An 11842-nucleotide genomic window follows, 5' to 3' on the forward strand; every position below is an offset into this window, starting at 1 on the left:
AATTCGAATTATTATCTAGCACTCTCAGCAACGGCCATATCACGCTGAAAACACCGGTTCTCGTCCGATCACCGAAGTTAAGCAGCGTCGAGCGCAGTCAGTACTTGGGAGGGAGACCACTTAGGAACACTGCGTGCCGTTGGTTTTTCACTTTTTTCCACTTTTAAATTCCAATAGATATGAAAAAAGCAAACATATCTTCTTTTTGTTATTGTTTTATAAAGATGAAGGTCAATTTGTCTCACTTAATTTAAATTCGAATTATTAACTAGAACTCTCGGCAACGGCCATATCACGCTGAAAAAAACGGTTCTCCTCCGATCACCGAAGTTAAGCAGCGCAGTCAGTACTTGGAAACACTGCGTGCCGTTGGCTTTTTCCTTTTTGTTTCCTCTTTTAAATTCCACCAGATATGAAAAAAGCAAACATATCTTCTTTTTGTTAGTGTTTTATAAAGATGAAGTTTAATTGAATTCAAATTATTAATTAGCACTCTCGGCAACGGCCATATCATGCTGAATACACCGGTTCTCGTCCGATCACCGAAGTTGAGCAGCGTCGAGCGCAGTCAGTACTTGGGAACACTGCGTGCCGTTGGCTTTTTCCTTTTTGTTTCCTCTTTTAAATTCCACCAGATATGAAAAAACCAAACATAATTTTCTTTTTGTTATTGTTTTAAAAAGATGAAGGTTAATTTTCTCACTTAATTTAAATTCGAATTATTAACTAAAACTCTCGGCAACGGCCATATCACGCTGAAAACACCGGTTCTCGTCCGTTCACCGAAGTTAAGCAGCGTCGAGCGCAGTCAGTACTTGGGAACACTGCGTGCCGTTGGCTTTTTCCTTTTTGTTTCCTCTTTTAAATTCCACCAGATATGAAAAAACCAAACATAATTTTCTTTTTGTTATTGTTTTAAAAAGATGAAGGTTAATTTTCTCACTTAATTTAAATTCGAATTATTAACTACCACTCTCGGCAACGGCCATATCACGCTGAAAACACCGGTTCTCGTCCGATCACCGAAGTTAAGCAGCGTCGAGCGCAGTCAGTACTTGGGAGGGAGACCACTTAGGAACACTGCGTGCCGTTGGCTTTTTTACTTTTTTTTCCTCTTTTAAATTCCAATAGATATGAAAAAAGCAAACTTATTTTCTTTTTGTTATTGTTTTAAAAAGATGGTCAATTTGTCTCACTTAATTTAAATTCGAATTATTATCTAGCACTCTCAGCAACGGCCATATCACGCTGAAAACACCGGTTCTCGACCGATCACCGAAGTTAAGCAGCGTCGAGCGCAGTCAGTACTTGGGAGGGAGACCACTTAGGAACACTGCGTGCCGTTGGTTTTTCACTTTCTTCCACTTTTAAATTCCAATAGATATGAAAAAAGCAAACATATTTTCTTTTTGTTATTGTTTGAAAAGATGAAGGTTAATTTGTCTCACTTAATTTAAATTCGAATTATTAACTAGAACTCTCGGCAACGGGTATATCACGCTGAAAAAAACGGTTCTCCTCCGATCACCGAAGTTGAGCAGCGTCGAGCGCAGTCAGTACTTGGGAACACTGCGTGCCGTTGGCTTTTTCCTTTTTGTTTCCTCTTTTAAATTCCACCAGATATGAAAAAAGCAAACATATCTTCTTTTTGTTAGTGTTTTATAAAGATGAAGTTTAATTGAATTCAAATTATTAATTAGCACTCTCGGCAACGGCCATATCATGCTGAATACACCGGTTCTCGTCCGATCACCGAAGTTGAGCAGCGTCGAGCGCAGTCAGTACTTGGGAGGGAGACCACTTAGGAACACTACGTGCCGTTGGGTTTTTCACTTTTTTTTCACTTTTAAATTCCAATAGATATGAAAAAAGCAAACTTATTTTCTTTTTGTTATTGTTTTAAAAAGATGGTCAATTTGTCTCACTTAATTTAAATTCGAATTATTATCTAGCACTCTCAGCAACGGCCATATCACGCTGAAAACACCGGTTCTCGTCCGATCACCGAAGTTAAGCAGCGTCGAGCGCAGTCAGTACTTGGGAACACTGCGTGCCGTTGGCTTTTTCCTTTTTGTTTCTTCTTTTAAATTCCACCAGATATGAAAAAACCAAACACAATTTTCTTTTTGTTATTGTTTTAAAAAGATGAAGGTTAATTTTGTCACTTAATTTAAATTCGAATTATTAACTAGCACTCTCAGCAACGGCCATATCACGCTGAAAACACCGATTCTCGTCCGTTCACCGAAGTTAAGCAGCGTCGAGCGCAGTCAGTACTTGGGAACACAGCGTGCCGTTGGCTTTTTTCCTTTTTGTTTCCTCTTTTAAATTCCAATAGATATGAAAAAAGCAAACATGTCTTCTTTTTGTTATTGTTTTATAAAGATGAAGGTTAATTAAATTCAAATTATTAAATAGCACTCTCGGCAACGGCCATATAACGCTGAAAACACCGGTTCTCGTCCGATCACCGAAGTTAAGCAGCGTCGAGCGCAGTCAGTACTTGGGAGGCAGACAACTTGGGAACACTGCGTGTCGTTGGCTTTTTCACTTTTTTTTCCTCTATTAAATTCCAATAGATATGAAAAAAGCAAACTTATTTTCTTTTTGTTATTGTTTTAAAAAGATGAAGGTTAATTTGTCTCACTTAATTTAAATTCGAATTATTAACTAGCACTCTCGGCAACGGCCATATCACGCTGAAAACACCGGTTCTAGTCCTATCACCGAAGTTAAGCAGTGTCGAGCGCAGTCAGTACTTGGGAGGGAGACCACATAGGAACACTGCGTGACGTTGGTTTTTCAATTTTTTTTCCACTTTTAAACTCCAATAGATATGAAAAAAGCAAACATATCTTCTTTTTGTTATTGTTTTATAAAGATGAAGGTCAATTAAATTCAAATTATTAAATAGCACTCTCGGCAACAGCCATATCACGCTGAAAACACCGGTTCTCGTCCAATCAACGAAGTTAAGCAGCGTCGAGCGCAGTCAGTACTTGGGAGGGAGACCACTTAGGAACACTGCGTGCCGTTGGCTTTTTCATTTGTTTTCCACTTTTAAATTCCAATAGATATGAAAAAAGCAAACATATTTTCTTTTTGTTATTGTTTGAAAAGATGAAGGTTAATTTGTCTCACTTAATTTAAATTCGAATTATTAACTAGAACTCTCGGCAACGGCCATATCACGCTGAAAAAAACGGTTCTCCTCCGATCACCGAAGTTAAGCAGCGTCGAGCGCAGTCAGTACTTGGGAACACTGCGTGCCGTTGGCTTTTTCCTTTTTGTTTCCTCTTTTAAATTCCACCAGATATGAAAAAACCAAACATAATTTTCTTTTTGTTATTGTTTTAAAAAGATGAAGGTTAATTTTCTCACTTAATTTAAATTCGAATTATTAACTAGCACTCTCGGCAACGGCCATATCACGCTGAAAACACCGGTTCTCGTCCGGTCACCGAAGTTAAGCAGCGTCGAGCGCAGTCAGTACTTGGGAGGGAGACCACTTAGGAACACTGCGTGCCGTTGGCTTTTCACTTTTTTCCACTTTTAAATTCCAATAGATATGAAAAAAGCAAACATATCTTCTTTTTGTTATTTTTTTATAAAGATGAAGGTCAATTTGTCTCACTTAATTTAAATTCGAATTATTAACTAGAACTCTCGGCAACGGCCATATCCAGCTGAAAAAAACGGTTCTCCTCCGATCACCGAAGTTAAGTAGCGCAGTCAGTACTTGGGAACACTGCGTGCCGTTGGCTTTTTCCTTTTTGTTTCCTCTTTTAAATTCCACCAGATATGAAAAAAGCAAACATATCTTCTTTTTGTTATTGTTTTATAAAGATGAAGTTTAATTGAATTCAAATTATTAACTAGCACTCTCGGCAACGGCCATATCATGCTGAATACACCGGTTCTCGTCCGATCACCGAAGTTGAGCAGCGTCGAGCGCAGTCAGTACTTGGGAGAGAGACCACTTAGGAATACTGCGTGCCGTTGGCTTTTTCACTTTTTTTTCCTCTTTTAAATTCCAATAGATATGAAAAAAGCAAACTTATTTTCTTTTTGTTATTGTTTTAAAAAGATGGTCAATTTGTCTCACTTAATTTAAATTCGAATTATTATCTAGCACTCTCAGCAACGGCCATATCACGCTGAAAACACCGGTTCTCGTCCGATCACCGAAGTTAAGCAGCGTCGAGCGCAGTCAGTACTTGGGAGGGAGACCACTTAGGAACACTGCGTGCCGTTGGTTTTTCACTTTTTTCCACTTTTAAATTCCAATAGATATGAAAAAAGCAAACATATTTTCTTTTTGTTATTGTTTGAAAAGATGAAGGTTAATTTGTCTCACTTAATTTAAATTCGAATTATTAACTAGAACTCTCGGCAACGGTTATATCACGCTGAAAAAAACGGTTCTCCTCCGATCACCGAAGTTAAGCAGCGTCGAGCGCAGTCAGTACTTGGGAACACTGCGTGCCGTTGGCTTTTTCCTTTTTGTTTCCTCTTTTAAATTCCACCAGATATGAAAAAAGCAAACATATCTTCTTTTTGTTAGTGTTTTATAAAGATGAAGTTTAATTGAATTCAAATTATTAATTAGCACTCTCGGCAACGGCCATATCATGCTGAATACACCGGTTCTCGTCCGATCACCGAAGTTGAGCAGCGTCGAGCGCAGTCAGTACTTGGGAGGGAGACCACTTAGGAACACTACGTGCCGTTGGGTTTTTCACTTTTTTTTTCACTTTTAAATTCCAATAGATATGAAAAAAGCAAACTTATTTTCTTTTTGTTATTGTTTTAAAAAGATGGTCAATTTGTCTCACTTAATTTAAATTCGAATTATTATCTAGCACTCTCAGCAACGGCCATATCACGCTGAAAACACCGGTTCTCGTCCGATCACCGAAGTTAAGCAGCGTCGAGCGCAGTCAGTACTTGGGAACACTGCGTGCCGTTGGCTTTTTCCTTTTTGTTTCTTCTTTTAAATTCCACCAGATATGAAAAAACCAAACATAATTTTCTTTTTGTTATTGTTTTAAAAAGATGAAGGTTAATTTTCTCACTTAATTTAAATTCGAATTATTAACTAGCACTCTCGGCAACGGCCATATCACGCTGAAAACACCGGTTCTCGTCCGTTCACCGAAGTTAAGCAGCGTCGAGCGCAGTCAGTACTTGGGAACACAGCGTGCCGTTGGCTTTTTCCTTTTTGTTTCCTCTTTTAAATTCCAATAGATATGAAAAAAGCAAACATGTCTTCTTTTTGTTATTGTTTTATAAAGATGAAGGTCAATTAAATTCAAATTATTAAATAGCACTCTCGGCAACGGCCATATAACGCTGAAAACACCGGTTCTCGTCCGATCACCGAAGTTAAGCAGCGTCGAGCGCAGTCAGTACTTGGGAGGCAGACAACTTGGGAGCACTGCGTGTCGTTGGCTTTTTCACTTTTTTTTCCTCTATTAAATTCCAATAGATATGAAAAAAGCAAACTTATTTTCTTTTTGTTATTGTTTTAAAAAGATGAAGGTTAATTTGTCTCACTTAATTTAAATTCGAATTATTAACTAGCACTCTCGGCAACGGCCATATCACGCTGAAAACACCGGTTCTAATCCTATCACCGAAGTTAAGCAGTGTCGAGCGCAGTCAGTACTTGGGAGGGAGACCACTCAGGAACACTGCGTGCCGTTGGCTTTTTCATTTGTTTTCCTCTTTTAAATTCCAATAGATATGAAAAAAGCAAACTTATTTTCTTTTTTTATTGTTTTAAAAAGATGAAGGTCAATTTGTCTCACTTAATTTAAATTCGAATTATTATCTAGCACTCTCAGCAACGGCCATATCACGCTGAAAACACCGGTTCTCGTCCGATCACCGAAGTTAAGCAGCGTCGAGCGCAGTCAGTACTTGGGAACACTGCGTGCCGTTGGCTTTTTCCTTTTTGTTTCCTCTTTTAAATTCCACCAGATATGAAAAAACCAAACATAATTTTCTTTTTGTTATTGTTTTAAAAAGATGAAGGTTAATTTGTCTCACTTAATTTAAATTCGAATTATTAACTAGCACTCTCAGCAACGGCCATATCACGCTGACAACACCGGTTCCCGTCCGATCACCGAAGTTAAGCAGCGTCGATCGCAGTCAGTACTTGGGAGGGAGACCACTTAGGAACACTGCGTGCCGTTGGCTTTTTCACTTCTTTTTCCTCTTTTAAATTCCAATAGATATGAAAAAAGCAAACTTATTTTCTTTTTGTTATTGTTTTAAAAAGATGAAGGTTAATTTGTCTCACTTAATTTAAATTCGAATTATTAACTAGCACTCTCGGCAACGGCCATATCACGCTGAAAAAAACGATTCTCCTCCGATCACCGAAGTTAAGCAGCGTCGAGCGCAGTCAGTACTTGGGAACACTGCGTGCCGTTGGCTTTTTCCTTTTTGTTTCCTCTTTTAAATTCCACCAGATATGAAAAAAGCAAACATATCTTCTTTTTGTTATTGTTTTATAAAGATGAACGTTAATTAAATTCAAATTATTAACTAGCACTCACGGCAACGGCCATATCACGCTGAATACACCGGTTCTCGTCCGATCACCGAAGTTAAGCAGCGTCGAGCGCAGTCAGTACTTGGGAGGGAGACCACTTAGGAACACTGCATGCCGTTGGCTATTTCACTTTTTTTTCCTCTTTTAAATTCCAATAGATATGAAAAAAGCAAACATATTTTCTTTTTGTTATTGTTTTAAAAAGATGAAGGTTAATTTGTCTCACTTAATTTAAATTCGAATTATTAACTAGCACTCTCAGCAACGGCCATATCACGCTGACAACACCGGTTCCCGTCCGATCACCGAAGTTAAGCAGCGTCGATCGCAGTCAGTACTTGGGAGGGAGACCACTTAGGAACACTGCGTGCCGTTGGCTTTTTCACTTCTTTTTCCTCTTTTAAATTCCAATAGATATGAAAAAAGCAAACTTATTTTCTTTTTGTTATTGTTTTAAAAAGATGAAGGATAATTTGTCTCACTTAATTTAAATTCGAATTATTAACTAGCACTCTCGGCAACGGCCATATCACGCTGAAAACACCGGTTCTAGTCCTATCACCGAAGTTAAGCAGCGTCGAGGGCAGTCAGTACTTGGGAGGGAGACCACTTAGGAACACTGCGTGCCGTTGGCTTTTTCACTTTTTTTTCCTCATTTAAATTCCAATAGATATGAAAAAAGCAAACTTATTTTCTTTTTGTTATTGTTTTAAAAAGATGAAGGTTAATTTGTCTCACGTAATTTAAATTCGAATTATTAACTAGCACTCTCGCCAACGGCCATATCACGCTGAAAAAAACGATTCTCCTCCGATCACCGAAGTTAAGCAGCGTCGAGCGCAGTCAGTACTTGGGAACACTGCGTGCCGTTGGCTTTTTCCTTTTTGTTTCCTCTTTTAAATTCCACCAGATATGAAAAAACCAAACATAATTTTCTTTTTGTTATTGTTTTAAAAAGATGAAGGTTAATTTGTCTCACTTAATTTAAATTCGAATTATTAACTAGCACTCTCAGCAACGGCCATATCACGCTGACAACACCGGTTCCCGTCCGATCACCGAAGTTAAGCAGCGTCGATCGCAGTCAGTACTTGGGAGGGAGACCACTTAGGAACACTGCGTGCCGTTGGCTTTTTCACTTCTTTTTCCTCTTTTAAATTCCAATAGATATGAAAAAAGCAAAGTTATTTTCTTTTTGTTATTGTTTTAAAAAGATGAAGGTTAATTTGTCTCACTTAATTTAAATTCGAATTATTAACTAGCACTCTCGGCAACGGCCATATCACGCTGAAAACACCGGTTCTAGTCCTATCACCGAAGTTAAGCAGTGTCGAGCGCAGTCAGTACTTGGGAGGGAGACCACATAGGAACACTGCGTGCCGTTGGTTTTTCACTTTTTTTTCCACTTTTAAACTCCAATAGATATGAAAAAAGCAAACATATCTTCTTTTTGTTATTGTTTTATAAAGATGAAGGTTAATTAAATTCAAATTATTAAATAGCACTCTCGGCAACAGCCATATCACGCTGAAAACACCGGTTCTCGTCCAATCAACGAAGTTAAGCAGCGTCGAGCGCAGTCAGTACTTGGGAGGGAGACCACTTAGGAACACTGCGTGCCGTTGGCTTTTTCATTTGTTTTCCTCTTTTAAATTCCAATAGATATGAAAAAAGCAAACTTATTTTCTTTTTTTATTGTTTTAAAAAGATGAAGGTCAATTTGTCTCACTTAATTTAAATTCGAATTATTATCTAGCACTCTCAGCAACGGCCATATCACGCTGAAAACACCGGTTCTCGTCCGATCACCGAAGTTAAGCAGCGTCGAGCGCAGTCAGTACTTGGGAACACTGCGTGCCGTTGGCTTTTTCCTTTTTGTTTCCTCTTTTAAATTCCACCAGATATGAAAAAACCAAACATAATTTTCTTTTTGTTATTGTTTTAAAAAGATGAAGGTTAATTTGTCTCACTTAATATAAATTCGAATTATTAACTAGCACTCTCAGCAACGGCCATATCACGCTGACAACACCGGTTCCCGTCCGATCACCGAAGTTAAGCAGCGTCGATCGCAGTCAGTACTTGGGAGGGAGACCACTTAGGAACACTGCGTGCCGTTGGCTTTTTCACTTCTTTTTCCTCTTTTAAATTCCAATAGATATGAAAAAAGCAAACTTATTTTCTTTTTGTTATTGTTTTAAAAAGATGAAGGTTAATTTGTCTCACTTAATTTAAATTCGAATTATTAACTAGCACTCTCGGCAACGGCCATATCACGCTGAAAACACCGGTTCTAGTCCTATCACCGAAGTTAAGCAGCGTCGAGGGCAGTCAGTACTTGGGAGGGAGACCACTTAGGAACACTGCGTGCCGTTGGCTTTTTCACTTTTTTTTCCTCATTTAAATTCCAATAGATATGAAAAAAGCAAACTTATTTTCTTTTTGTTATTGTTTTAAAAAGATGAAGGTTAATTTGTCTCACGTAATTTAAATTCGAATTATTAACTAGCACTCTCGCCAACGGCCATATCACGCTGAAAAAAACGATTCTCCTCCGATCACCGAAGTTAAGCAGCGTCGAGCGCAGTCAGTACTTGGGAACACTGCGTGCCGTTGGCTTTTTCCTTTTTGTTTCCTCTTTTAAATTCCACCAGATATGAAAAAACCAAACATAATTTTCTTTTTGTTATTGTTTTAAAAAGATGAAGGTTAATTTGTCTCACTTAATTTAAATTCGAATTATTAACTAGCACTCTCAGCAACGGCCATATCACGCTGACAACACCGGTTCCCGTCCGATCACCGAAGTTAAGCAGCGTCGATCGCAGTCAGTACTTGGGAGGGAGACCACTTAGGAACACTGCGTGCCGTTGGCTTTTTCACTTCTTTTTCCTCTTTTAAATTCCAATAGATATGAAAAAAGCAAAGTTATTTTCTTTTTGTTATTGTTTTAAAAAGATGAAGGTTAATTTGTCTCACTTAATTTAAATTCGAATTATTAACTAGCACTCTCGGCAACGGCCATATCACGCTGAAAACACCGGTTCTAGTCCTATCACCGAAGTTAAGCAGTGTCGAGCGCAGTCAGTACATGGGAGGGAGACCACATAGGAACACTGCGTGCCGTTGGTTTTTCACTTTTTTTTCCACTTTTAAACTCCAATAGATATGAAAAAAGCAAACATATCTTCTTTTTGTTATTGTTTTATAAAGATGAAGGTTAATTAAATTCAAATTATTAAATAGCACTCTCGGCAACAGCCATATCACGCTGAAAACACCGGTTCTCGTCCAATCAACGAAGTTAAGCAGCGTCGAGCGCAGTCAGTACTTGGGAGGGAGACCACTTAGGAACACTGCGTGCCGTTGGCTTTTTCATTTGTTTTCCTCTTTTAAATTCCAATAGATATGAAAAAAGCAAACTTATTTTCTTTTTTTATTGTTTTAAAAAGATGAAGGTCAATTTGTCTCACTTAATTTAAATTCGAATTATTATCTAGCACTCTCAGCAACGGCCATATCACGCTGAAAACACCGGTTCTCGTCCGATCACCGAAGTTAAGCAGCGTCGAGCGCAGTCAGTACTTGGGAACACTGCGTGCCGTTGGCTTTTTCCTTTTTGTTTCCTCTTTTAAATTCCACCAGATATGAAAAAACCAAACATAATTTTCTTTTTGTTATTGTTTTAAAAAGATGAAGGTTAATTTGTCTCACTTAATATAAATTCGAATTATTAACTAGCACTCTCAGCAACGGCCATATCACGCTGACAACACCGGTTCCCGTCCGATCACCGAAGTTAAGCAGCGTCGATCGCAGTCAGTACTTGGGAGGGAGACCACTTAGGAACACTGCGTGCCGTTGGCTTTTTCACTTCTTTTTCCTCTTTTAAATTCCAATAGATATGAAAAAAGCAAACTTATTTTCTTTTTGTTATTGTTTTAAAAAGATGAAGGTTAATTTGTCTCACTTAATTTAAATTCGAATTATTAACTAGCACTCTCGGCAACGGCCATATCACGCTGAAAACACCGGTTCTAGTCCTATCACCGAAGTTAAGCAGCGTCGAGGGCAGTCAGTACTTGGGAGGGAGACCACTTAGGAACACTGCGTGCCGTTGGCTTTTTCACTTTTTTTTCCTCATTTAAATTCCAATAGATATGAAAAAAGCAAACTTATTTTCTTTTTGTTATTGTTTTAAAAAGATGAAGGTTAATTTGTCTCACGTAGTTTAAATTCGAATTATTAACTAGCACTCTCGCCAACGGCCATATCACGCTGAAAAAAACGATTCTCCTCCGATCACCGAAGTTAAGCAGCGTCGAGCGCAGTCAGTACTTGGGAACACTGCGTGCCGTTGGCTTTTTCCTTTTTGTTTCCTCTTTTAAATTCCACCAGATATGAAAAAAGCAAACATATCTTCTTTTTGTTATTGTTTTATAAAGATGAACGTTAATTAAATTCAAATTATTAACTAGCACTCACGGCAACGGCCATATCACGCTGAATACACCGGTTCTCGTCCGATCACCGAAGTTAAGCAGCGTCGAGCGCAGTCAGTACTTGGGAGGGAGACCACTTAGGAACACTGCATGCCGTTGGCTATTTCACTTTTTTTTTCCTCTTTTAAATTCCAATAGATATGAAAAAAGCAAACATATTTTCTTTTTGTTATATTTTTAAAAAGATGAAGGTTAATTTGTCTCACTTAATTTAAATTCGAATTATTAACTAGCACTCTCAGCAACGGCCATATCACGCTGACAACACCGGTTCCCGTCCGATCACCGAAGTTAAGCAGCGTCGATCGCAGTCAGTACTTGGGAGGGAGACCACTTAGGAACACTGCGTGCCGTTGGCTTTTTCACTTCTTTTTCCTCTTTTAAATTCCAATAGATATGAAAAAAGCAAACTTATTTTCTTTTTGTTATTGTTTTAAAAAGATGAAGGTTAATTTGTCTCACTTAATTTAAATTCGAATTATTAACTAGCACTCTCGGCAACGGCCATATCACGCTGAAAACACCGGTTCTAGTCCTATCACCGAAGTTAAGCAGCGTCGAGGGCAGTCAGTACTTGGGAGGGAGACCACTTAGGAACACTGCGTGCCGTTGGCTTTTTCACTTTTTTTTCCTCATTTAAATTCCAATAGATATGAAAAAAGCAAACTTATTTTCTTTTTGTTATTGTTTTAAAAAGATGAAGGTTAATTTGTCTCACGTAATTTAAATTCGAATTATTAACTAGCACTCTCGCCAACGGCCATATCACGCTGAAAAA

At 38.3% G+C, this 11842-nt stretch overlaps 5 non-coding genes and 34 pseudogenes across 5 annotated transcripts; all 39 read left to right on the forward strand.

The window, feature by feature from the left end:
• Positions 1–26: 26 nt before the first annotated feature.
• LOC149671942 (5S ribosomal RNA) lies at positions 27–145 on the forward strand. The gene has a single exon (XR_016367426.1). It is a non-coding gene; the product is annotated as a 5S ribosomal RNA (ribosomal RNA).
• Positions 146–497: 352 nt separating this feature from the next.
• LOC149671943 (5S ribosomal RNA) lies at positions 498–600 on the forward strand (annotated as a pseudogene).
• A 137-nt stretch (positions 601–737) lies between these two features.
• On the forward strand, positions 738–840 carry LOC149671944 (5S ribosomal RNA; annotated as a pseudogene).
• A 137-nt stretch (positions 841–977) lies between these two features.
• LOC149671945 (5S ribosomal RNA) lies at positions 978–1096 on the forward strand. The gene has a single exon (XR_016367412.1). It is a non-coding gene; the product is annotated as a 5S ribosomal RNA (ribosomal RNA).
• A 134-nt stretch (positions 1097–1230) lies between these two features.
• LOC149671946 (5S ribosomal RNA) lies at positions 1231–1349 on the forward strand. The gene has a single exon (XR_016367717.1). It is a non-coding gene; the product is annotated as a 5S ribosomal RNA (ribosomal RNA).
• A 358-nt stretch (positions 1350–1707) lies between these two features.
• Positions 1708–1826, forward strand: LOC149671947 (5S ribosomal RNA; annotated as a pseudogene).
• Positions 1827–1959: 133 nt separating this feature from the next.
• On the forward strand, positions 1960–2062 carry LOC149671948 (5S ribosomal RNA; annotated as a pseudogene).
• Positions 2063–2425: 363 nt separating this feature from the next.
• LOC149671949 (5S ribosomal RNA) lies at positions 2426–2544 on the forward strand (annotated as a pseudogene).
• Positions 2545–2681: 137 nt separating this feature from the next.
• Positions 2682–2800, forward strand: LOC149671950 (5S ribosomal RNA; annotated as a pseudogene).
• Positions 2801–2921: 121 nt separating this feature from the next.
• Positions 2922–3040, forward strand: LOC149671951 (5S ribosomal RNA; annotated as a pseudogene).
• A 135-nt stretch (positions 3041–3175) lies between these two features.
• On the forward strand, positions 3176–3278 carry LOC149671952 (5S ribosomal RNA; annotated as a pseudogene).
• A 137-nt stretch (positions 3279–3415) lies between these two features.
• Positions 3416–3534, forward strand: LOC149671953 (5S ribosomal RNA). The gene has a single exon (XR_016367596.1). It is a non-coding gene; the product is annotated as a 5S ribosomal RNA (ribosomal RNA).
• A 352-nt stretch (positions 3535–3886) lies between these two features.
• On the forward strand, positions 3887–4005 carry LOC149671954 (5S ribosomal RNA; annotated as a pseudogene).
• A 134-nt stretch (positions 4006–4139) lies between these two features.
• On the forward strand, positions 4140–4258 carry LOC149671955 (5S ribosomal RNA). The gene has a single exon (XR_016367427.1). It is a non-coding gene; the product is annotated as a 5S ribosomal RNA (ribosomal RNA).
• Positions 4259–4616: 358 nt separating this feature from the next.
• Positions 4617–4735, forward strand: LOC149671956 (5S ribosomal RNA; annotated as a pseudogene).
• A 134-nt stretch (positions 4736–4869) lies between these two features.
• On the forward strand, positions 4870–4972 carry LOC149671957 (5S ribosomal RNA; annotated as a pseudogene).
• A 137-nt stretch (positions 4973–5109) lies between these two features.
• On the forward strand, positions 5110–5212 carry LOC149671958 (5S ribosomal RNA; annotated as a pseudogene).
• Positions 5213–5334: 122 nt separating this feature from the next.
• Positions 5335–5453, forward strand: LOC149671959 (5S ribosomal RNA; annotated as a pseudogene).
• A 137-nt stretch (positions 5454–5590) lies between these two features.
• Positions 5591–5709, forward strand: LOC149671960 (5S ribosomal RNA; annotated as a pseudogene).
• A 135-nt stretch (positions 5710–5844) lies between these two features.
• Positions 5845–5947, forward strand: LOC149671961 (5S ribosomal RNA; annotated as a pseudogene).
• A 138-nt stretch (positions 5948–6085) lies between these two features.
• Positions 6086–6204, forward strand: LOC149671962 (5S ribosomal RNA; annotated as a pseudogene).
• A 362-nt stretch (positions 6205–6566) lies between these two features.
• Positions 6567–6685, forward strand: LOC149671963 (5S ribosomal RNA; annotated as a pseudogene).
• A 137-nt stretch (positions 6686–6822) lies between these two features.
• On the forward strand, positions 6823–6941 carry LOC149671964 (5S ribosomal RNA; annotated as a pseudogene).
• Positions 6942–7078: 137 nt separating this feature from the next.
• On the forward strand, positions 7079–7197 carry LOC149671965 (5S ribosomal RNA; annotated as a pseudogene).
• A 378-nt stretch (positions 7198–7575) lies between these two features.
• On the forward strand, positions 7576–7694 carry LOC149671966 (5S ribosomal RNA; annotated as a pseudogene).
• Positions 7695–7831: 137 nt separating this feature from the next.
• On the forward strand, positions 7832–7950 carry LOC149671967 (5S ribosomal RNA; annotated as a pseudogene).
• Positions 7951–8071: 121 nt separating this feature from the next.
• Positions 8072–8190, forward strand: LOC149671968 (5S ribosomal RNA; annotated as a pseudogene).
• A 135-nt stretch (positions 8191–8325) lies between these two features.
• Positions 8326–8428, forward strand: LOC149671969 (5S ribosomal RNA; annotated as a pseudogene).
• A 138-nt stretch (positions 8429–8566) lies between these two features.
• On the forward strand, positions 8567–8685 carry LOC149671970 (5S ribosomal RNA; annotated as a pseudogene).
• Positions 8686–8822: 137 nt separating this feature from the next.
• On the forward strand, positions 8823–8941 carry LOC149671971 (5S ribosomal RNA; annotated as a pseudogene).
• Positions 8942–9319: 378 nt separating this feature from the next.
• On the forward strand, positions 9320–9438 carry LOC149671972 (5S ribosomal RNA; annotated as a pseudogene).
• Positions 9439–9575: 137 nt separating this feature from the next.
• On the forward strand, positions 9576–9694 carry LOC149671973 (5S ribosomal RNA; annotated as a pseudogene).
• Positions 9695–9815: 121 nt separating this feature from the next.
• On the forward strand, positions 9816–9934 carry LOC149671974 (5S ribosomal RNA; annotated as a pseudogene).
• A 135-nt stretch (positions 9935–10069) lies between these two features.
• Positions 10070–10172, forward strand: LOC149671975 (5S ribosomal RNA; annotated as a pseudogene).
• A 138-nt stretch (positions 10173–10310) lies between these two features.
• LOC149671976 (5S ribosomal RNA) lies at positions 10311–10429 on the forward strand (annotated as a pseudogene).
• Positions 10430–10566: 137 nt separating this feature from the next.
• Positions 10567–10685, forward strand: LOC149671977 (5S ribosomal RNA; annotated as a pseudogene).
• Positions 10686–11047: 362 nt separating this feature from the next.
• LOC149671978 (5S ribosomal RNA) lies at positions 11048–11166 on the forward strand (annotated as a pseudogene).
• A 138-nt stretch (positions 11167–11304) lies between these two features.
• Positions 11305–11423, forward strand: LOC149671979 (5S ribosomal RNA; annotated as a pseudogene).
• A 137-nt stretch (positions 11424–11560) lies between these two features.
• Positions 11561–11679, forward strand: LOC149671980 (5S ribosomal RNA; annotated as a pseudogene).
• Positions 11680–11842: the final 163 nt, after the last annotated feature.

This window comes from Phalangium opilio, unplaced genomic scaffold (assembly GCF_054372755.1).
Source record: "Phalangium opilio isolate 3A_F unplaced genomic scaffold, DU_Popi_V2 ptg000054l_1, whole genome shotgun sequence".
NCBI classification, from domain to species: domain Eukaryota; kingdom Metazoa; phylum Arthropoda; class Arachnida; order Opiliones; family Phalangiidae; genus Phalangium; species Phalangium opilio.